The sequence below is a fragment of the Pristiophorus japonicus genome, chromosome 25, assembly GCF_044704955.1.
Source record: "Pristiophorus japonicus isolate sPriJap1 chromosome 25, sPriJap1.hap1, whole genome shotgun sequence".
Lineage (NCBI taxonomy): Eukaryota > Metazoa > Chordata > Chondrichthyes > Pristiophoridae > Pristiophorus > Pristiophorus japonicus.
This window is the reverse complement of record NC_092001.1, coordinates 14,406,885-14,429,496: the sequence shown is the minus strand read 5'-3', so window position 1 is coordinate 14,429,496 and position 22,612 is coordinate 14,406,885.

Here is a 22,612-nt window from a genome sequence, read left to right as displayed (position 1 = left end):
TTTCATGCAGTCGCACAGCCTTCGTTCAGTCAAAAATATATAGATTAAGAGACAAAGATTTATTTATTTAAATCAAATCAAATTCAATTTTTTGCAATAAAATTGTAAATTTATTTACTTTCTTATTATGAAAAATATATATATATGTTTTAAATTGTTTTTTTTCTGCGTTGCTTTTACTTCCCCCCCGCCCCCTTCATCCTGCCTTTCTATCACCTGTGGCTTCAACAACCGTCCCAGTCCCGCGTGGTCCTGAGACCCGCGCTAACTCACGCACAGCACAATTGCCTTCAGGAATGATATCAATCCCACTTTATTCTTTTGAAAGGGAATTGCTGTCCGTGAAGGACAATTCTACAGCTGTGCAAGAGGGATGTGCTTCCTTTCCAGGATCATTCGGTGTCTGTTCAAACGGGATGTTTGTCAGTTCCGGTTCATCAATTGCCCCATTCAGACGTATTTTCTCATAATCCGGATCATCCTGTATATTTGAAAAAGAGTGGGATTTCAGCTGCGATAACCGATTGTTAAACTGTTGTGTTTCAAGCTACATTGACGTTGCCTGTGTCCGTGCACATCAATGTCGCAGCGCATCTATTCATTACTCAAAATATGCTCATGTTTCCGATATCCACTCATTGATATAACACTTGTCCCAAATTTGCTCTCAATATAAAAAACAACAAATTTTGTGCCGACGGCAGCGGCCGCGTGGACTAATGTATAAGGCGTCTGAATTCGATTGTAACTGTGATGTTATCAGAAGATTGCAACTATTTACAATCTATATTCGCAACAGGGAAGAATTAACTGATTGTTCGGTAGCCAAGTTTGCTGACGATGCAACGATGGGAGGAAAAGCAAAGTGTGAGGAGGACACAAAAAATCTGCAAAAGGACAAAGGCAGGCTAAATGATTGGGCAAAAATTTTGCAGATAGTGTATAATGTTTGAAAGTGTGAGATCATGCACTTTTGCAGAAAATTCAAGAGCAAGTTATTATTTAAATGGACAAAGATTGCAAAGTGATGCAGTACAGTGGGACATGAGGGTACTTGCATGGAACACAAAAGGATAGTATGAAAGTACAGCACATGATGAGGTAGGGCAATGGTATCTTGGTCTTTATTGCAAAGGGGATGGAGTATAAAAGCAGGGAAGTCTTGCTGCAGCTATATAAGTTATTGGTGAGGCCACACCAGGAATATTGCGTGCAGTTTTGCTTTCCATATTAATGAAAGGATATACTTGCTTTGGAAGCAGTTCAGAGAAACGTCACTGGATTGATTCCGGGGATGACGGGGTTGACTTATGAGGAAAGGTTGAGCTGGCTGGGCCTCTACTCTTTGGAATTCAGAAGAATGAGAGGTGATCATATTGAAAAGTATAAGGTTATAAGGGAGCTTGACAAAGTGAATGCAGAGAGGATCTTTCCACTGATGGGAGAGACTAGAACTAGAGGGCATAATCTTCGAATAAGTGGCCAGCCATTTAAAACAGAGATGAGGACAGTTCGGATATAAATCCAGCCTCTCCCTTTAAAATGAAGGAAAACAAAACGAGAAATTGCCAAAACCCAGGAGTGAACCATGGATTGTGAAATATCCAGTCTACCGCTGTCCAACTGAGCTATTACAGGCCGAAAGCAACCACACCAAAACTTTCTCACACATTTCTGAAAGAAAATCTAACCCCGTGATGAATTGCCCCGCCAACTCAATCCTCACTTCGGGGCTTTGGGCCCCAAACAAATCTCGGAGCTCAGGTTGCGTTACTGTAATGTAAATGAGAATGAAAATCTCTCTGCTCAGGTTAAGTTATCACTGCCTATGGCGCAGGCACTCTCTGATTAGAGTTTTGTACACGTTGCTAAGTTCAAAATGATGCATGCGTCCACACTGGCAATGAATTGCCTGATAGCCGTGCTGTGATGAGCTTGTTTTTTCTAGGGTGATGCAGCGCCAGAACGTACATGGAAGACTAATGATAATTGTGATTGTTCTACACTGCAGTTAAATGTTGGTAAAACTTACAGTGTAAGTCAGAAATGTTGAGAGAGGTCGACTTTTTTACTGCTGATCTTACAACAATAATCGGGGAAGTATTTTATATCGCTGTAATGAATGATGCGCTGCTGAGGTTAGGGGCAGCAGCAGTGTGGTAAGCTGCAAGTTTGTTCAGGAGCAGCCACAGTGCGGCTAGACATCCACTGAAATCTATTTCATTCTGTCCTTTTCGCTGGATTTTTCACTCTTGGAGCCGGTGAACATTTGCTTTGGTTTGCCTGTCTCGAGGGACAGAGCCGTTCTGTCTGTCTATTCCTGCTTATGACCATTTACGGGACCCGGCCACTGCTTCAAATTTTATCAGCAGCCCAGCAACACAAATAAACAGAAGGTTTGTCTCTCCACCCCAGCGGCAAACAAGAAATGGATGTTATTCCAAATAATTTCCAACCCTTGGGATTCTGTGTGGATTTGTTTCTTTTGAAAGATTGGATTTTGAATGTTAGGAAGAACCGAAAACATTATGAGAAATATTTGAATGCGTAAGGGGATATCGGCGTTATTAGCACCAACTGAGCTAACCAGCCACAAATTGTGTTGAAGGTAGGTGCCAGCCCAGCCTGAGGGGATGGTGTTTCCGGCGCACACTGGGTGACCGAGTTACAGCTAAAACATTGAACACATGATATCACTTAAACATTGTTCCCTGTTCATATATAAAACTGGGCATGGTGTAACTAAGAAGTTACAGAAAAACAGCGCATGAATCGAACAATTCATTGTAGAAATTATTATCATGCAAGCGCTGAGCAGCCCATCTCTCAAGCACTGTCCAGATATAAAACCAGCTTCTCCCATAAAATGAAGGGAACACAAAATAACCAGCAATTGCCGAAAACTGGGACCTTTAAATCTTCAGTCTAACGCTCTCCCAACTGAGCTTTTTCGGCGCGACAGCAAATGAAGCAACATTTTCTCACAGCTTTTTGAAGGAAAAACTAACCCCGGGAGGAATTGCCCTGCCCACTGAGTCCTCATTTCGGGGCAATGGTTCCAAAACCATCTCAGAGTTCAGGTTGTGCTAATATAATGTATAATGATAATGAAAATATTTATGCTCAGGATACGTTATCAGTGCCCAAAGGCCAGGCATAATCTGATTCCAATCTTGCACACGTTGCTAAGTTTAAAATGTTGAATTTTCCACACTGGCAGTGCATTGACAGATAGCCGTGCTGTGATAAGCAAGGGTGATGTGGCGCAAAAAGGTACATTGAAGACTAATGATGGACATGACTGGCAACATTTACAGTGTCAATCAGCAATTCTAGTTTCAATTGTTGAGAGAGGTCGAGTCATTGATGGCTGACTTTAAAACAGCAGGCACAGAAGTGTATTTTGGTTCACTGCAACAAATGATGCGCTGCCGATGTGTTGAGCTGTAATTTTCTTTAGGAGTACCACTGTTAAGAGCCGAATATACACTGTTCACTGACTGGGAATCAAAGGCAGCCTGCAGCGGTAAAAACACCAAATTCTCACCACCAGTCCACCTGGGAAGATACTGCAAATATCTTTGCCAGCAAACAGTCTGTTATGTATGCACGAAAACAATGTTATGATGTAATGTTATGATGTACTGTAACACTGAATGTACCTTCACCCTGTACACACCTTACCTGTACACCAGAGGCTGCTGCTGCTGGAGACCTAAGGGTCACCTGCACACTGCAGGTAAAACTGTATAAAAGGGAGATCACCTCTTGGTGTCATCACTCTAGGTGCTGCAATAAAGAACTACAGTCTTCACAGACGAAGTATCATACCCCTGCCTCGTGGAGTCATTAACAGAATATCTACCTACACAATAACTGGCGACGAGGTCATGAACTACACGCACATCATTTCGAATGTCATCAACTTTCAACTATTCACCGATGAGGAAGATATGGAAACCTTCATGGAAAGTTTAGAACACTTCTTAATAGCCAACGACCTGGATGGGGACACACCGGCTACACTGCCGCACAAGCGCAGGGCCGTCCTGTTTAGTAGTTGTGGGCCCACTATCCAGGGCCTTGTCAGGGACTTGCTAGCCCCAGCGAAGACAACAACCAAGAGCTATGGGGAACTTGTCACCTTAATAACTTGTCAACTAAAACCCAAAAACAGCATCCTCACAGCCAGGCACCGGTTCTACACTCATTGGCGAACTCAAGGTCAAGATATTGCTAAGTATGTTGCACATTTCAGAAGATCACCATGTGAATTTGGCGACCATCTTAACGAAGCAATAAGGGACATATTTGTTATCGGAGTCGGCCACTAGGGCCTCCTCCACACACTGCTCTCTGCAGACATCACAGTCACCCAGCAGAATGCAATTAAATTGAGCCAGGCCTACGTGATTTCAGTCAGCGACTCCAAGCGAATAATGACCCACAACCAAAACTCGAAACTAACAATGCAGTGAACCGAATGGCTACTTCTAAAGGCAGAAATGCTGCCCCGAGTCCCACAGCCCTGAGTCCACCACATGGGGCAAACCTGCTCGCCCCATGCTGGCGCTGTGGAGGAAACCACAGGGCCCAGCAGTGCCGCTACAGAGACTATAGATGCAAATGCTGCAAACCGAAAGGGCGCCTTCAGAGAATGTACAAAAAAATCTTTACTCACCACGTCGCTGAAGAATTGTCTGATCATCTGGGCTCCGACATCGATGAAGACGAAGCAACTCAACCCCTAATGTAACGTTGACTTGTGATCCCGGAGTAACTGATGAGAACATGTAATGAATGCTTGTGTAAGTGATGTTGAGAACAAGTTTGTAACGCTTAATGATGATGATAGAAATTTAAAAATGCCAAATGCAACCATGTATGGAGAGACCAAGATAAAAGAACTTGATGTAAATGCTGTAAGTGACATTGTAAAGAGAGAAAGCAGTGTAGATTGGACTATGTATGATAGGAGCCAATGTGTCATGTATACAAGAAGTATACTGCTAAAGGACACCGGGTTCAACAGGGACAATGTTTATGCCAGATGAATGACCCAGTGGGAGACCCCCAGGTCCAGCGGGCTCCCTGACCATGTAGCCTGAAACTTTGGGACAGATGTGATGCCCCAGGATGGGCTCACACACACACACAGTGGGTACAGATACACTGCCGGGAAAGGGACAGTGTTCAATGAGCAGCACAGCCACCAATATTGGCAACCTGCCCCAGATCAGCCATACATCCCCTGGGTACCAGGGCCAACACCAGGAGCGAGAGGCCAGTACACTCCAGCTTTCCTGCCAGACCCTGGAATGAGCAGACTTTCATCACAAACGGAGGAAAAGGAGCCCACACAGCCCTGTGGCCCTGCCCACCACCATCATCATCCATCATCATCGGCAGTCCCTCGAATCCATGATGACTTGCTTCCACGTCAAAAAGTTCACAGGTGTTTCAATGAAGCACCTAAAATTCCAGGTCCGAACTGAACCTTGAAATGTGGACGATGCCGCTGCGTGGATTTTTTTAACGTGCGGTGGCCGTTGCACTCCAGCCACCCCACAGGCTAAACAGAGCTAGGACTTGGTCCAGGGGAAGGATTAACCAAGATTAACTGGAGTCCAGTTCTGCTGCACAAATCGCAGTGTGGGCTGGTCCGTGCTACCCTGGGCCCGCGCCTCTCCTGGGCCCGGATCATATCCATGGAAACATAGAAACATAGAAACATAGAAACATAGAAAATAGGTGCAGGAGTAGGCCATTCGGCCCTTCTAGCCTGCACCGCCATTCAATGAGTTCATGGCTGAACATTCAACTTCAGTACCCCATTCCTGCTTTCTCGCCATACCCCTTGATCCCCCTAGCAGTAAGGACCTCATCTAACTCCTTTTTGAATATATTTAGTGAATTGGCCTCAACAACTTTCTGTGGTAGAGAATTCCACAGGTTCACCACTCTCTGGGTGAAGAAGTTCCTCCGCATCTCGGTCCTAAATGGCTTACCCCTTATCCTTAGACTGTGACCCCTGGTTCTGGACTTCCCCAACATTGGGACCATTCTTCCTGCATCTAACATGTCTAACCCCGTCAGAATTTTATATGTTTCTATGAGGTCCCCTCTCATTCTTCTGAACTCCAGTGAATACAAGCCCAGTTGATCCAGTCTTACTTGATAGGTCAGTCCCGCCATCCCGGGAATCAGTCTGGTGAACCTTCGCTGCACTCCCTCAATAGCAAGAATGTCCTTCCTCAGGTTAGGAGACCAAAACTGTACACAATACTCCAGGTGTGGCCTCACCAATGCCCTGTACAACTGTAGCAACACCTCCCTGCCCCTGTACTCAAATCCCCTTGCTATGAAGGCCAACATGCCATTTGCTTTCTTAACCGCCTGCTGCACCTGCATGCCAACCTTCAATGACTGATGTACCATGACACCCAGGTCTCTCTGCACCTCCCCTTTTCCTAATCTGTCACCATTCAGATAATAGTCTGTCTCTCTGTTTTTACCACCAAAGTGGATAACCTCACATTTATCCACATTATACTTCATCTGCCATGCATTTGCCCACTCACCTAACCTATCCAAGTCGCTCTGCAGCCTCACAGCATCCTCCTCGCAGCTCACACTGCCACCCAACTTAGTGTCATCCGCAAATTTGGAGATACTACATTTAATCCCCTCATCTAAATCATTAATGTACAGTGTAAACAGCTGGGGCCCCAGCACAGAACCTTGCGGTACCCCACTAGTCACTGCCTGCCATTCTGAAAAGTACCCATTTACTCCTACTCTTTGCTTCCTGTCTGACAACCTGTTCCCAATCCATGTCAGTACACTACCCCCAATCCCATGTGCTCTAACTTTGCACATCAATCTCTTGTGTGGGACCTTGTCGAACGCCTTCTGAAAGTCCAAATATACCACATCAACTGGTTCTCCCTTATCCACTCTACTGGAAACATCCTCAAAAAATTCCAGAAGATTTGTCAAGCATGATTTCCCTTTCACAAATCCATGCTGACTTGGACCTATCATGTCACCTCTTTCCAAATGCACTGCTATGACATCCTTAATAATTGATTCCATCATTTTACCCACTACCGATGTCAGACTGACCTGTTTTCTCTCTCCCTCCTTTTTTAAAAAGTGGGGTTACATTGGCTACCCTCCACTCCATAGGAACTGATCCAGAGTCAATGGAGTGTTGGAAAATGACTGTCACCGCATCCACTATTTCCAAGGCCACCTCCTTAAGTACTCTGGGATGCAGTCCATCAGGCCCTGGGGATTTATCGGCCTTCAATCCCATCAATTTCCCCAACACAATTTCCCGGCTAATAAGGATTTCCCTCAGTTCCTCCTCCTTACGAGACGCCCCGACCCATTTTATAACCGGAAGGTTGTTCGTGTCCTCCTTCGTGAATACCGAACCAAAGTACTTGTTCAATTGGTCCGCCATTTCTTTGTTCCCCGTTATGACTTCCCCTGATTCGGACTGCAGGGGACCTACGTTTGTCTTTACTAACCTTTTTCTCTTTACATATCTATAGAAACTTTTGCAATCCGTCTTAATGTTCCCTGCAAGCTTCTTCTCATACTCCATTTTCCCTGCCCTAATCAAACCCTTTGTCCTCCTCTGCTGAGTTCTAAATTTCTCCCAGTCCCCAGGTTCGCTGCTATTTCTGGCCAATTTGTATGCCACTTCCTTGGCTTTAATACTATCCCTGATTTCCCTTGATAGCCACGGTTGAGCCACCTTCCCTTTTTTATTTCTATGCCAGACAGGAATGTACAATTGTTGTAGTTCATCCATGCGGTCTCTAAATGTCTGCCATTGCCCATCCACAGTCAACCCCTTAAGTATCATTCGCCAATCCATCTCAGCCAATTCACGCCTCATACCTTCAAAGTTAGCCTTCTTTAAGTTCTGGGCCATGGTCTCTGAATTAACTGTTTCATTCTCCATCCTAATGCAGAATTCCACCATATTATGGTCACTCTTCCCCAAGGGGCCTCGCACAACGAGATTGCTAATTAATCCTTTCTCATTTCATAACACCCAGTCTAAGATGGCCTCCCCCCTAGTTGGTTCCTCGACATGTTGGTCTAAAAAACCATCCCTTATGCACTCCAGAAAATCCTCCTCCACCGTATTGCTTCCAGTTTGGTTAGCCCAATCTATGTGCATATTAAAGTCACCCATTATAACTGCTGCACCTTTATTGCACGCACCCCTAATTTCCTGTTTGATGCCCTCCCCAACATCACTACTACTGTTTGGAGGTCTGTACACAACTCCCACTAACGTTTTTTGCCCTTTGGTGTTCTGCAGCTCTACCCATGTAGATTCCACATCATCCAAGCTAATGTACTTCCTAACTATTGCCTTAATCTCCTCCTTAACCAGCAATGCTACCCCACCTCCTTTTCCTTTTATTCTATCCTTCCTGAATGTTGAATACCCCTGGATGTTGAGTTCCCAGCCCTGCTCATCCTGGAGCCACGTCTCCGTAATCCCAATCACATCATATTTGTTAACATCTATTTGCACAGTTAATTCATCCACCTTATTGCGGATACTCCTTGCATTAAGACACAAAGCCTTTAGGTTTGTTTTTTTAACACCCTCTGTCCTTTTAGAATTTTGCTGTACAATGGCCCTTTTTGTTCTTTGCCTTGGGTTTCTCTGCCCTCCACTTTTCCTCATCTCCTTTCTGTCTTTTGTTTTTGCCTCCTTTTTGTTTCCCTCTATCTCCCTGCATTGGTTCCCATCCCCCTGCCATATTAGTTTAACTCCTCCCCAACAGCACTAGCAAACACTCCCCCGAGGACATTGGTTCCGATTCTGCCCAGGTGCAGACCGTCCGGATTGTACTGGTCCCACCTCCCCCAGAACCGGTTCCAATGCCCCAGGAATTTGAATCCCTCCCTGCTGCACCATTGCTCAAGCCACGTATTCAGCTGAGCTATCCTGCGATTCCTACTCTGACTAGCACGTGGCACTGGTAGCAATCCCGAGATTACTACTTTTGAGGTCCTACTTTTTAATTTAGCTCCTAGCTCCTTAAATTCATTTCGTAGGAACTCATCCCTTTTTTTTACCTATGTCATTGGTACCAACGTGCATCACGACAACTGGCTGTTCTCCCTCCACCCGCTCCGAGACATCCTTGACCCTTGCACCAGGGAGGCAACATACCATCCTGGAGTCTCGGTTGCGGCCGCAGAAACGCCTATCTATTCCACTTACAATTGAATCCCCCATCACTATCGCTCGCCCACTCTTTTTCCTGCCCTCCTGTGCAACAGAGCCAGCCACGGTGCCATGAACTTGGCTGCTGCTGCCCACTCCTGATGAGTCATCCCCCTCAACAGCACTCAAAGCAGGTTATCTGTTTTGCAGTGGGATGACCACAGGGGACCCCTGCACTACCTTCCTTGCACTACTCTTCCTGCTGGTCTTCCATTCCCTCGCTGGCTGTGGACCCTTCTCCTGCGGTAAGACCAACTCGCTACACGTGATACTCACGTCATTCTCAGCATCGTGGATGCTCCAGAGTGAATCCACCTTCAGCTCCAACTCCGCAACGCGGACCTCTGCAATCTCTCGCCGCTCCTTCGCCCCAACTTCACCTGTCCTGCAGTAACTGACAATGCTCCAATCACCAACCTGGACATTGGTGACGTCACTCTGCACTGCCGTTGCTCTCCTGCTCCAGAAAGTGCTGCTCCCTAGTGGTATACCGCCACACTGCTCCTTCCGCTCCCCGGCCTGTTCCGCTGGTGCTCACAGGCCGGGGGCCGCTCAGCCTACTGGGCCACGCCTCCCCACTGCTCCTTCCGCTCCCCAGCCTGGTCCGCTGGTGCTCACAGGCCGGGGGCCGCTCAGCCTACTGGGCCAGGTGCCACACTGTTCCTTCCGCTCCCCGGCCTGGTCCGCTGGTGCTCTCAGGCCAGGGGCCGCTCAGCCTACTGGGCCAGGCCTCCACACTGCTCCTTCCGCTCCCCGGCCTGCTCCGATGGTGCTCTCAGGCCAGGGGCCCCTCAGCCTACTGGGCCAGGTGCCACACTGCACCTTCCGATTCCCGGCCTGCTCCGAAAGTACTCGCAGGCTGCGAGCCGCTCAGCCTGCATTAATGCATTACAGTCCGCACAACTGCTACTTATCCCTGCCCACCACCACACACTTACCCACTCTACAGAGTATGTACCCTACCCACTGCTGCATTGGCACCCCCACTGAGGGATCACACAAAAGTGACACCCAAATGGTCTCTGCGTGAGGGGGGAAATGTATAAGGCCAGCTTCATGCACAGGAATCACACCTGGCACCAACACAGCCCTCACCAAAAGCTCCCACAGCCCACTACGGATCACATCACCACCTTCACCCTGCACAGACATTATCTGTACACCATAGGGTGCTGCTGCTGGAGACCGAAGGGTCACCTGAACCCTGCAGGTAACCCAGTATAAAAGTGCGCTCACCTCTTGGTGTCCTCTCCCAAGGAGCTGCAATAAAGGACTAGTCTTCACAGTTTAAGTACCATATGACGGCCTCCTGGAGTTATTAAAAAGTGTCTACATACAATACAGACCAATGCAGTCTTTCCTCCTTGCTCCTTCGAAATTCACATCACATTCGTGCCACGTAAAACTGTTTGTAGCAAATTGTATTTTTGTTCAGACATAGATGATCTGGAAGAGGGGACAGAGTGCAGTGTAACAGAATTTGCAGATGACACAAAGATTAGTGGGAAAGTGGGTTGTGCAGAGGACACAGAGAGGCTGCAAAATATTTAGATAGGTGAAACGAATGGGCTAATGTTTGGCAGATGGAATACAATGTCAGAACATGTGATGTCATCCACCTTGGAAATAAAACAGTAAAAGGGAATATTATTTGAATGGGGAGAAATTACAACATGCTGCGGTGCAGAGGGACCTGGGGGTCCTTGTGCATGAGTCACAAAACGTTAGTTTGCAGGTGCAGCAGGTAATCAGGAAGGCGAATGGAATGTTGGCCTTCATTGCGAGAGGGATGGAGTACAAAAGCAACGAGGTCCTGCTGCAACTGTACAGCGTATTAGTGAGGCCGCACCTGGAATACTGCGTGCAGTTTTGGTCACATTACATAAGGAAGGATATACTAGCTTTGGAGTGGGTACAGAGACGATACACTAGACTGATTCCGGAGATGAGAGGGTTACCTGATGATGATAAATTGAGCAGACTGGGTTATTACTCGTTGGAGTTCGGAAGGATGAGGGGTGATCTTATAGAGACATTTAAAATAATGAAAGGGATAGACAAGATAGAGGGAGAGAGGGTGTTTCCACTGGTCGGGGAGACTAGAACTAGGGGGCACAGCCTAGGGGGAGCCAATTTAAAACCGAGTTGTGAAGGAATTTCTTCTCCCAGACAGTTGTGAATCTCTGCCCAAGGAAGCAGTTGAGGCTAGCTCATTGAATGTATTCAAATCACAGATAGATAGATTTTTAACCAATAAGGGAGTTAATTGATACGGGGAGCAGGCGGGCAAGTGGAGCTGAGTCCACGGCCAGATCAGCCATGATCTTGTTGAATGGCGGAGCAGCCTCGAGGGGCTAGATGGCCAACTCCTGTTCCTAATTCTTATGTTCTTATGTTCTTATGAAAGACATGTCCGCACAACTACAGTATTAAGTGCGGGTAGGCATCCAGTTAAAACTATTTCTCCCTGTCCTTTTCTCTGGTTTGTTCACTATCGGTGCCGGGTGAAGATTTCATTTGTAGTATTTGTCCTGAACTGCAGCCATTTGCCCATCTCTGAGGGACAGAATTGTTCTGTCTAACCGTTCCTGCTGATGACCATTGAGGGGAACAAGCAGCCAGTTCATCGTAGATCAGCAGACTAAGAAATAGAAATAAACAGAAAGATGTGCCTCATCGCCACAGCTGCAAAGAAGCAATGGAAGTTATTCCAAATAAATCGCAACCCTTGGGAGTGTGTATGAATTTGTTTCATTATAAATATTGGATGAAATGTAATGAAAAACCGGAAAAAATATGAACAGCATTCGAACATGGATCAAACCCGCTACCTTGGTGCTAATAGCCCTATGCTGAAACCAACTGAGCTAACCGGTCACACCGTGTAACGACTGTGTGTTTCCGGTACACACTGGGTGATAGATTTACTGCACAAACATGCAACAAATCACATCGCGTACACATTGTTCACTGTTCATGTACAAAACTGGGCAGAGTGTAAACAGAAAGTGACAGAAAAAGAGCGCTGAATCTAACAGAATTCATTTTGAAAATTATCGCACAATCGCTGAACAGCCTGTCCCTCAAGTATTGTCCACATATAAAACCAGCCTCTCCCCTTAAATTTGAAGTTAACACAAAATAACCAGAAATTGCCGAAACCCAAGATTTGGGTCCTTTACATCTTCAGCCTTACGCTCTCCCAACTGAGCTTTTTCGGCCCGAAAGCAAATGAAGCAAAACTTTCTCACACTTTTTTGAAAGAAAACCTAACCCCGGGAGGAATTGCCCCGCCCACTCAGGCCTCACTTCAGGGCAATGGCTCCCAAACTGATCTCGGAGCTCAGGTTGTGTTAATGTAATGTATAATGTTAATGAAAATCTTAACGTTCAGGTTAAGTTATCATTGCCCACGGCCCAGGCAGTATCTGATGCCAGTCTTGCACACGTTGCTAAGTTCAAAATGTGTATTTTTCCACACTGATCGTCGTGCTGTGAGCAGCTAGGTTTGTTAGGGTGATGCCGCGCCAGAACGTACATGGAAGCCGAATGATAATTGTGATTGTTCTCAGATTGCAGTTAAATGTTGGCAAAACTTACATGTCAATCAGTAATTCTAGTTCCATATATTGATTTAATGTTCTGCTGAAGTGTTCATAAAAATGCAAAGCTCACCAGGCTACATCTCACAGTGTTGAAGACACAGTGAAATATGCTGATGTGTTTATTCAAATTTCAGAATATAACATTTTAGTAAAATTCCCCGTTCTTTTGATGGCTCTGATGGGTTGTGAAATGGAAACGGGCCGAAGTCACACTGAGCCACACTGAATTCGAGCCAAAGTGAAATTATTACAGGTTCAGTCCTTAGCAGTAAGATGCTGAAGAGAGAAAAGAGTCGTGAAACAAGATGAGTTAACGATACTGATGTTGAATCTCCTTGAGATCAAACACACCATGAAGCTTCTGCTGGGGAATTCAGATCTGGGAAATCGACTGTGAAACTTAAACATCGACATACAGTGAGCCAATGTGCAATACAGGAAGGACCAGGTCAAATGAATATCTTAATGTTCAGGATAAGCCCATGGCCCAGGCATTCTCTGATTACAGTGTTGCACAAGTTACTAAGATTACAATGTTGGATTTTTCCACACTGGCAATGCATTGATTAATAGCCGTGCTGTGATAAGCGAGAGTGATGTGGTGCAAAAAGGTACATGGAAGACTAATGATAGCCATGATTAGAAACATTTCCAGCATCGATCAGCAATTCTAGTTCCATTTGTTGAGAAAGATCAAGTAATTTACTGCTGACTTGAAACAGCAAGCACAGAAGTATTTTGTATTGTTACAACGAATGATGCGCTGCTGAAGTTTGTGACAGCAGCATTGTGGTTTGCTGTAAATTTGTTCAGGAGCAGCCGTTTACCTTGCAGTTCAAACAGCCCAAAATACACTGTTCCCTGACCGGCAAGCAAACCCTGAGCGCGAACAGTGAAAGTGCAAATCCTAGCCACTAGACCACCAGGGAAGCTGCTGCAAGTGACTTTGCCAGCAAGCAGACAAACGCAGTCTTTCCTCCTTGCTGTTCGAAATTCACATCACATTCGTGCCAGGTAAAACCGTTCGTAGCAAATTGTTATGTTCTTATGTTCTTATGAAAGACATGTCGGCACAACTACAGTATTAAGTGCAGGTAGGCATCCACTTAAATCTATTTCTCCCTGTCCTTTTCTCTTGGTTGTTCACTCTCGGTGCCGGGTGAACATTTAATTTGGTGTATTTGTCCTGAACTGAAGCCTTTTGCTTATCTCGGGGACAGAACCGTTCTGTCTGTCCGTTCCTGCTAATGACCATTTACGGGAACAGGCCGCCAGTTTATTGTTTATCAGCAAACCAAGAAACACAAATAAACAGAAAGATGTGCCTCTCGACCCCGGCGGCAAAGAAGCAATGGATGTTATTCCAAATAATTTCCAACCCTTGGGATTTTGTACAGATTTGTTTAATTATAAAGATTGGATTTTAAATGTTATGAAAAACCGAAAAAAAATCAATTGCATGCAAATAGCCCCTACAGGGATCAAACCAGCGACCTTAGCGTTAGTAGCACCATGCTCTATGCCACTAAGCTAACTAACCACAAAGTGCGCTGAACATGTGTGAAAACCCAGCCTGACCGGATCGTGTTTCCGGCTCACACTGGGTGACAGAGTTACTGCATAAACATTGAACACATCACATCGCTTAAACTTTTTTCACTGTTCATATTCAAAACTGGGCAGAGTGTAAATAGAAAGTAACAGAAAAAGAGCGCTGCATCTAAAAAATTAATTTTGAAAATTATCATAGAATCGCTGAACAGCCCATCCCTCCTGCACTGTCCCCATACAAAACCAGCCTCTCCCCTTCAAAATAAAATAATCAAAAATTGCCAAAACCCGAAATTGAAGAAGGTACTTTTTGGTCTTAAAGCTAACGCTCTCCAAACTGAGCTATATTGGTGTGCAAGGAAGTAAACCAGAATTTTCTCACACCTTTTTGAAAGAAAACCTAACCCCGGAAGGAATTATCTCGCCCACTCAGTCCGCACTTCGTGGCGATGGGGCCCAAACAGATCTCGGAGATCAGATTGTGTTAATGTAATGTATAATGATAATGAAAATCATTACGCTCAAATTAAGTTATCACTGCCCACGGCCCAGGCACTTTCTGATTCCAGTCTTGCCCACGTTGCTATGTTCAAAATGTGCATGTTTTCACACTGGCTATGAATTGCCTGATAGCTGTGCTGTAATGAGCTAGGTTTGTTTGGGTGATGCAACGCTAAAACGTACATGGAAGCATAATGATAATTGTGATTGTTCTCACACTGCAGTTAAATGTTGGCAAAACTTACAGTGTCAATCAGCAATTCTAGTTCCATCTGTTGATTTAATGTTCTGCTGAAATGTTCATAAAGATACAAAGCTTGCACACTAGGATAGAGTTATGAAATGTTCATAAAGGTACAAAGCTTGCACACCAGGCTAGTTCTTTGAAGTGTTGATAAAGATACAAAGTTTGTACACCAGGCTAGATCTCACTGTGTTGAAGACACAGTGAATTACATAAAACACTGCATGAATTCAGAGCTGGGAAATCGCCTGCGAATCCTAAACATTGGCACACAGTGAGCCAATGCGAAATACAGGAGGGGCCCAGGCCTGATGAATGTCTTAATGCTTAGGATACGTTATCACTGCCCATGGCCCAAGCGCTCTCTGATTGCAGTCTTGCACACGTTGCTAAGTTTAAAATGTTGCATTTTTTCACACTGGCAGTGCATTGACTGATAGCCATGCTGTGATAAGTGAGTGTGTAGCGCAAAAAGGTACGTGGATGCCTCATGATAACCATGATTGATCTGATACTGGCAGTTAAATGTTTGCATCATTTAAAGTGTCAATCGGCAGTTTTAGTTTCATACGTTGAAAGAAGTCTAGTCATTTACTGCTGAATTGAAAACAACAGGCTAAAAGTGTATTTTGTCCCACTGCAACGAATGATGCGCTGTTCATGGCTGGGGCAAGCTGTAAATTGGTTAAGGGGCGGCCAACTACTTTGCATTTCAAACAGCCCGACATTCACTGAGCCGCATTGACCGCGAGCCAAGGTGAAATTATACTAAGTTCACTCTTTAGCAGCGAGAAGCTGCATGGAGATAAGAGTCGCGAATCAAGGAGAGATTTTCTGATGCTGATGTTGAATCTCATTTATATTATACACTCCTTGAAGTCTTTGCTGGGGGATTCACAGGTGAGGAATCGGCTATTAAAGCAGCTTAAACATGTGAAACTACAACCTCAATTTCTGCTTCCTGTCTGTCATTGCAGGGTGGCAGCTACTGGCTCTGCCCCAGGGGATAAGCTTGTGTGGAGTTTTCACATCTCACCCGGTGTAGTACTGAACTCCACACAACAGAATGCGATCAGGTTCCTTCCTCCGCCTTATGCATCTTGTTTATTGCACGTGGTGTGGTATTGAGACCCACACAGAGAAGGGAAAGCCCAGGCTCCATCCCCATCTGTGGTATGTTACTCTATCACCCAGTGTGGTGCTGAGACACACACGGAGCAGGGAAAGCCCAGACTGCATCCCTACCTGTGGTATGTTACTCTATCTCACCCAGTGTGGTACTGTGCCCCACACAGAGAATGGAAAGCCCAGGCTCCATCCCCACCTGTGGTATGTTACTCTATCACCCAGTGTGGTACTGAGACCCACACAGAGCAGGATGGGTCGAGGCTCCATTACAGGCCTGTGGTACGTTGTTTCACTTTGCATGTTGCTGACCACCATATAGAGCAGAAAGAGCAGGGTCCCATCATTAGCCTCGGCTCTAGAGTGCCTGGTTCCCAGGGCATGCAGTCAAACAACCACGTGTATATCTGATCCCTACATTGAAGAATACTATAGCAGAAGAACTCGTGGAAAGATTCCTAAAGTTGTGAGAAACCCAGATACCATGTTAATTGATTGATGAACAATGCTAATAGCGTGCCGCGGGTTTTCTGATCAATTTGTTTGACATGTTTTCTTTCGTCAACCATTTGCATGTTCCCACATTGAATGCTACTTTCTTTAATTGGGATAACTAAACAGATAATGGACAGTTGATAGGTTGCTCACTGTGAACAGAAGTTTTGGCTCGATAACCTCATATGTTGTTGCTAATGCCGAACATCTCTGTTGTGCAATTGGGTAGCACGTTCGTTTATTAACCAACTGTTAACTGACAGGGTGGTGCTTTGACTTCATGTTCTTCAATATCTGTGGGTTTGGCTGCAAGAAAATGGGCGGCAAACTGTGCCAGGTTGAATTCAAGTTGGAAAGTGTGAGATCCTCCATTTGGATCAGAGAAAGCCATTTTGTCGCACCAATGGTGCTCGCAGGCCGTGGAGCAGTCAGACTGCTGGGACAGGCCTCCACGCCGCTCCCGAATCTGCTTCGAGGGCTGAGTGGCCCAGAGGCTGAGAACCTTTAAAGATGTATGTGCTAAAATGCCCAAATCTCTCTCTGTCTCCATCTTCGTTAGTACTTACCCCTGATGCATGAATGACTGTTGAGCATTTACCCTGCCCACGTGCACTTATCTAAGTTATACACAATTTGCCAGTAATGAGGCCAATCTCCCAAAACAGTAAGATCTGCCTGAGGCAGACGAGACCCAAATACTCGCTCAAAGCTCGGTATCCTTTGCAAATGTGCAGATTTTGCCAGCACCTAGATCATTAATAAAAATAGTAAAGAGCAATGGACCCAACACAAACTCCTGTGGGACCTCACTCCTGGCCGGTATCTAAACCAACCCAAAATTTTCTATAACAGCTTGATGCCTATGCACTGCCAGCCCGCTTCCAATCCAGCTCATTGTAGTATGAGTGATACCAGGAAAAAAATGGAAAAGAGTGGCTAACGTAAATATTGGTCCCCTGGAGGATGAGAATGGGGAATTAATAATTGGGTACAGGGAAATGCAGAGACATTGAATAAATATGTTATATCAGTCCTCACGATAGAGGATGCTAAAAACATCCCAATAATAGCTCATCCAGAGGCTATATAGAGGGAGGAACTATAAACAATCACTATTGCTAAAGAAGTAGTATTTGGTAAAATAATGGGAATAAAATCGACAAATCCCCTGAACCTAATGGCTTGCATCCTAGGACCTTTAAAGAAGTGGCTGCAGAGATAGTGGATGCATTGGTTGTAATCTACTAAAATTCATTCGATTCTGGGGAGGTCCCAGAAGATTGGAAAACCACAAATGTAACAGCCCTAATTAAAAAAGGAGGGAGACAGAAAATTGGCTAATTGCTTTCATTGGGAAAAAGCTGGAGTCCATTATTAAGGAAGCAGTAGCAGGACATTTGGAAAAGCATAATACAGATAAGCAGAGTCAGTACGGTTTTAAGAATGGGAAATCATGTTTGACAAATTTGCTGGAGTTCATTCAGGATGTAATGTGCAAGGTAGATAAGGGGGAACCAGTGGATGTGGTACATTTGGATTTCCAGAAAGCACTCGATAAGGTGCCACATAACAGGTTACTGCACAAGATAAAAGTTCATGGGGTTGGAGGGTGGGCTAACTATCAGAAGACAGAGTGTCGGGATAAATGGTTCATTTTCCGGTTGTCAAAAGGCAACTAGTGGGGTGTCACCAGGATTACTGCTGGGGCCCCAACTATTTACAATATATATTAATGACTTGGATGAAGAGAACGAGTGTAATGTTTCCAAGTTTGCTGATGATACAAAAATGGGTGGGAAAGCACATTTTGTGGAGGACAGAAATAATCTGTAGACAGGCTAATTGAGTGGACAAACAAATGGAGCATAATCTGGGAAAGTGTGAGGTTATCCACTTGGGCAGAAAAAATAAAAATACAATTTATTATTTAAATGGAGAAATAGTACAACATGCTGCAGTACAGAGGGACCTGAGGGTCCTTGTGCATGAAACACAAGAAGTTAGTATGCAATAACCAAATAACTATGAAGGCAAATAAATGTTGGCTTTTATTGCAAAGGGAATGGCGTATAAAAGCAGCGAAGTCTTGCTACGATTGTACAGAGTCTTGGTGAGACCACAACTGGAGCACTGCGTACAATTTTGATCTCCTTATTTAAGTCAGGATATACTTGCATTGGAGACAGTTCAGAGAATCTTCAATAGTTTAATTTCTGAGATGAAGGGGTTGACTTAGGAAGATAGGTTAAGCAAGTTGGGCCCTGTACTCATTGGCGTTTAGAAGAATGAGAGATGATCTTATTGAAATATATGATACTGAGGCGCGTGACAAGGAAGATGCAGAGAGGTGTTTCCATTCGTGGGGGAATCTGGAACTAGGGGGCATAGTTTAAGAATAAAGGGTAGCCGATTTAAAACTGCGATGAGGAGAATTTTCTTCTCTCGAAGTGTCGTAATTCTTTGGATTCTCTACCCCAGAGAGCTGTGGAGGCTGGGTCATTGAATATATTTAAGGTGGAGATAGACAGATTTTTGAGCGATAATGATGTGAAGGGTTATGGGGAGCGGGCATGGAAGTGGAGCTATGCCCAAGATCGGGTCAGCCATGATCTTATTAAATGGCAGAGTAGGTTTGAGTAGTCAATGGCCTACTCCTGCTCCCATTTCTAGTGTTTTTTAAAGTGTGAAGTATCGATGCAAACATAATCAGCATAATATTTTTATCTGGCCATTTTTCCATTGATTAATTTGTCAAATATCCCGAACATTAAACTCCAGCCCAGTTATAGGAGCAATCAGTATCAGCAGAAAGAAAGTCCAACTGTCAGAATGGACATTATTCAATCTGGGACAGCAGCAGAATCCAAACCCTGCAGTCACTTGTGAACTCGCTGCTCTCTCAGCAGGTTGGATGACTGAGTGTATCTCTTCCCACACACGGAGCAGGTGCACGGCCTCACCGCAGTGTGAACTTGCTTGTGTGTCAGCAGGTGGGATAACTCCGTGAATCCCTTCCTACACTCAGAGCAGGTGAACGGCCTTTCCCCAGTGTGAACTCACTGGTGCATCAGCAGGTGGGATGACTGAGTGAATCCCATCCCACACATGAAACAGATGAACGCCCTCTCCCCAGTGTGAACTCGCTGGTGTGTCAGCAGGGTGGATGATGTAGTGAATCCCTTCCCACAGTCGGAGCAGGTGAACAGTCTCTCCCCAATGTGAACTCGCTGTATTGTCAGCAGGGTGGATGATGTAATGAATCCCTTCCCACAGTCGGAGCAGGTGAACGGCCTCTCCCCAGTGTGACTGCGCCAATGAACTTCCAGATCAGATGGTAAATTGAATCCCTTCCCACAGTCCCCACATTCCCACGGTTTCTCCGTAGTGTTGGTGTCCTTGTGTCTTTCCAGGTTGGACGATCAGTTGAAGCCCAGTCCACACACAGAACACGTGTATGGGTTCTCCCCGCTGTCAATGCTGCAATGTTTTTTCAGGCTGTGTAACTGGTTAAAGCTCTTTCCACAGTCAATGCACTGGAACACTCTCACTCGGGGGTGTGTGTCTCGGTGCTTTTCCAGTCACATTGATGTTTGAAATCTGTTCCGACAGACAGAAGAGAAAAACTTTTTTCCTTCCACATTCAAACGCTGATGATATTCAGGTCCTGAGGAGTCGAGTGATTCTGTCAGATCTTGACGTGATGATTGGTTTGAGTTTACCGTCTACAAATCCTGCCCATTGAATACCCTGGAGAAGCAGTTTACTAAAATTATTACTGCAAGTACAGGACAGAAATTCAGCACAAACAATTCTAGATCCTATGGAACATTCTTTCGACTCTTGTTCGTCCCAAAGCAGTAAATTCCTGCCCCATACACTCATCCCTGTCACTGTCCTGAAATTCAAACACATCGCACGCCTGAAGGCAACTTGTCCTCCGCTCCCAACTGTCATCACCAACTCTGGCTGGTTTCAGTTCTACACTAACTGGTTCCCCTCCCCTGAAGTTGCTGAGTCTGGCTGGGTTCAGTTCTACAATCACTGGTTCCCCGCCCCTGAAGGTGCTGACTGACTGTGTTCAGTTCTACACTCACTGGTTCCTCCCCACCCACCCGCTCCCTGAAGGTTATGACTCTGGCTGGGTTCAGTTCTACACTCACTGGTTCCCCTCCCATGAAGGTGCTGATTCTGGCTGGGTTCAGTTCGACACTCACTGGTTCCCCTCTCTTTAAGGTACTGACTTTGGCTGAGTTCACTTCTATACTCACTGGTTCCCCTCCCTTGAAATGCTGAATCTGGCTGAGTTCAGTTTTATACTCACTGGTTTCCTTCCCCTAAAGTTGCTGACTCTGGCTGGGATCATAGAAACATAGAAACAGATGCAGGAGTAGGCCATTCAGCCCATCGAGCCTGCACCACCATTCAATAAGATCATTGCTGACCATTCACTTCAGTAACCCTTTCCTGCTTTCTCTCCATACCCCTTGATCCCTTTAGGCGTAAGGGACATATCCAACCCCCTCTTAAATATATCTAATGAACTGGCATCAAAAACTCTCTGTTGAAGAGAATTCCACAGGTTAACAACTCTCTGAATGAAGAAGTTTCTCCTCATCTCCTTCCGAAATGGCTTACCCCTTATCCTTAGACTGTGTCCCCTGGTTCTGGATTTCCCCAATATCGGGAACATTCTTCCTGCATCTAACCTGTCCAATACTGTCAGATTTATATAAGTTTCCATGAGAACCCCTCTCATTCTTCTAAACTCCAGTGATACAGGGCAAGCCGATCCAGTCCCTCCTCATATGTAAGCCCTGCCATCCCGGGCATCAGTCTCGTGAACCTTGGCTGCACTCCCTCAATAGCAAGAATGTCCTTCCTCAGATTAGGAGACCGAAACTGAAGACAATATTCCAGGTGAGGCCTCACCAAGGCCCTGTACAGTTGCAGCAAGGCCTCTCTGCTCCTATACTCATATCGCCTAGCTATGAAGGCCAACATGCCATTTGCCTTCTTCACCACCTGCTGCACCTGTATGCCAACCTTCAATTATTGATGTACCATGACACCCAGGTCACATTTCGGCTTCCCTTTTCCTAATCTTCCGCCATTCAGATAATATACTGCCTTCATGTTTTTGCCACGAAAGTGGATAACATCACAGTTATCCACATTATACTGCATCTGCCATGCATTTTCCCACTCGCCTAACCTGTCCAAATCATCCTGCAGCCACTTAGCATCCTCCTCACAGCTCACACCGCCACATAGCTCAGTATCATCTGCAAACTTGGAGATATTAAACTCAATTCCTTCATCTAAATCATTGATGCATATTACAATAGCTGGGGTCTCTGCACTGAGCCCTGCGACAATCCACTATTCACTGCCGGCCATTCTGAAAAGGAAACATTTATCCCAAGTCTCTGCTTGCTGTCTGCCAACCAGTTCCCTATCCACCTCAATATATTAACCACAATACCATGGCCTACACTCAATGGTCCATTGAAAAGGGTTTGCTATTGTTTCTGTCATACATTGGTGCAATGGGGCAGTTTAAATTGCATGGTTAGGGAAGACTAGAAACTTTATGAGTCACTCACTGGTACTTTATGTTAGTGTGTGATTGACAGGTGTGTATAGGACAGACACTGCCACTCACTCTCTGGTACTGTGTGTCAGTGTGTGATTGACAGGTGCGTATAGGACAGACACTGTCACTCACTCTCTGCTACTGTGTGTCAGTGTGGGATTGACCGGTGTGTATAGGACAGACACTGCCACTCACTCTCTGGTACTGTGTATCAGTGTGTGATTGACCGGTGTGTA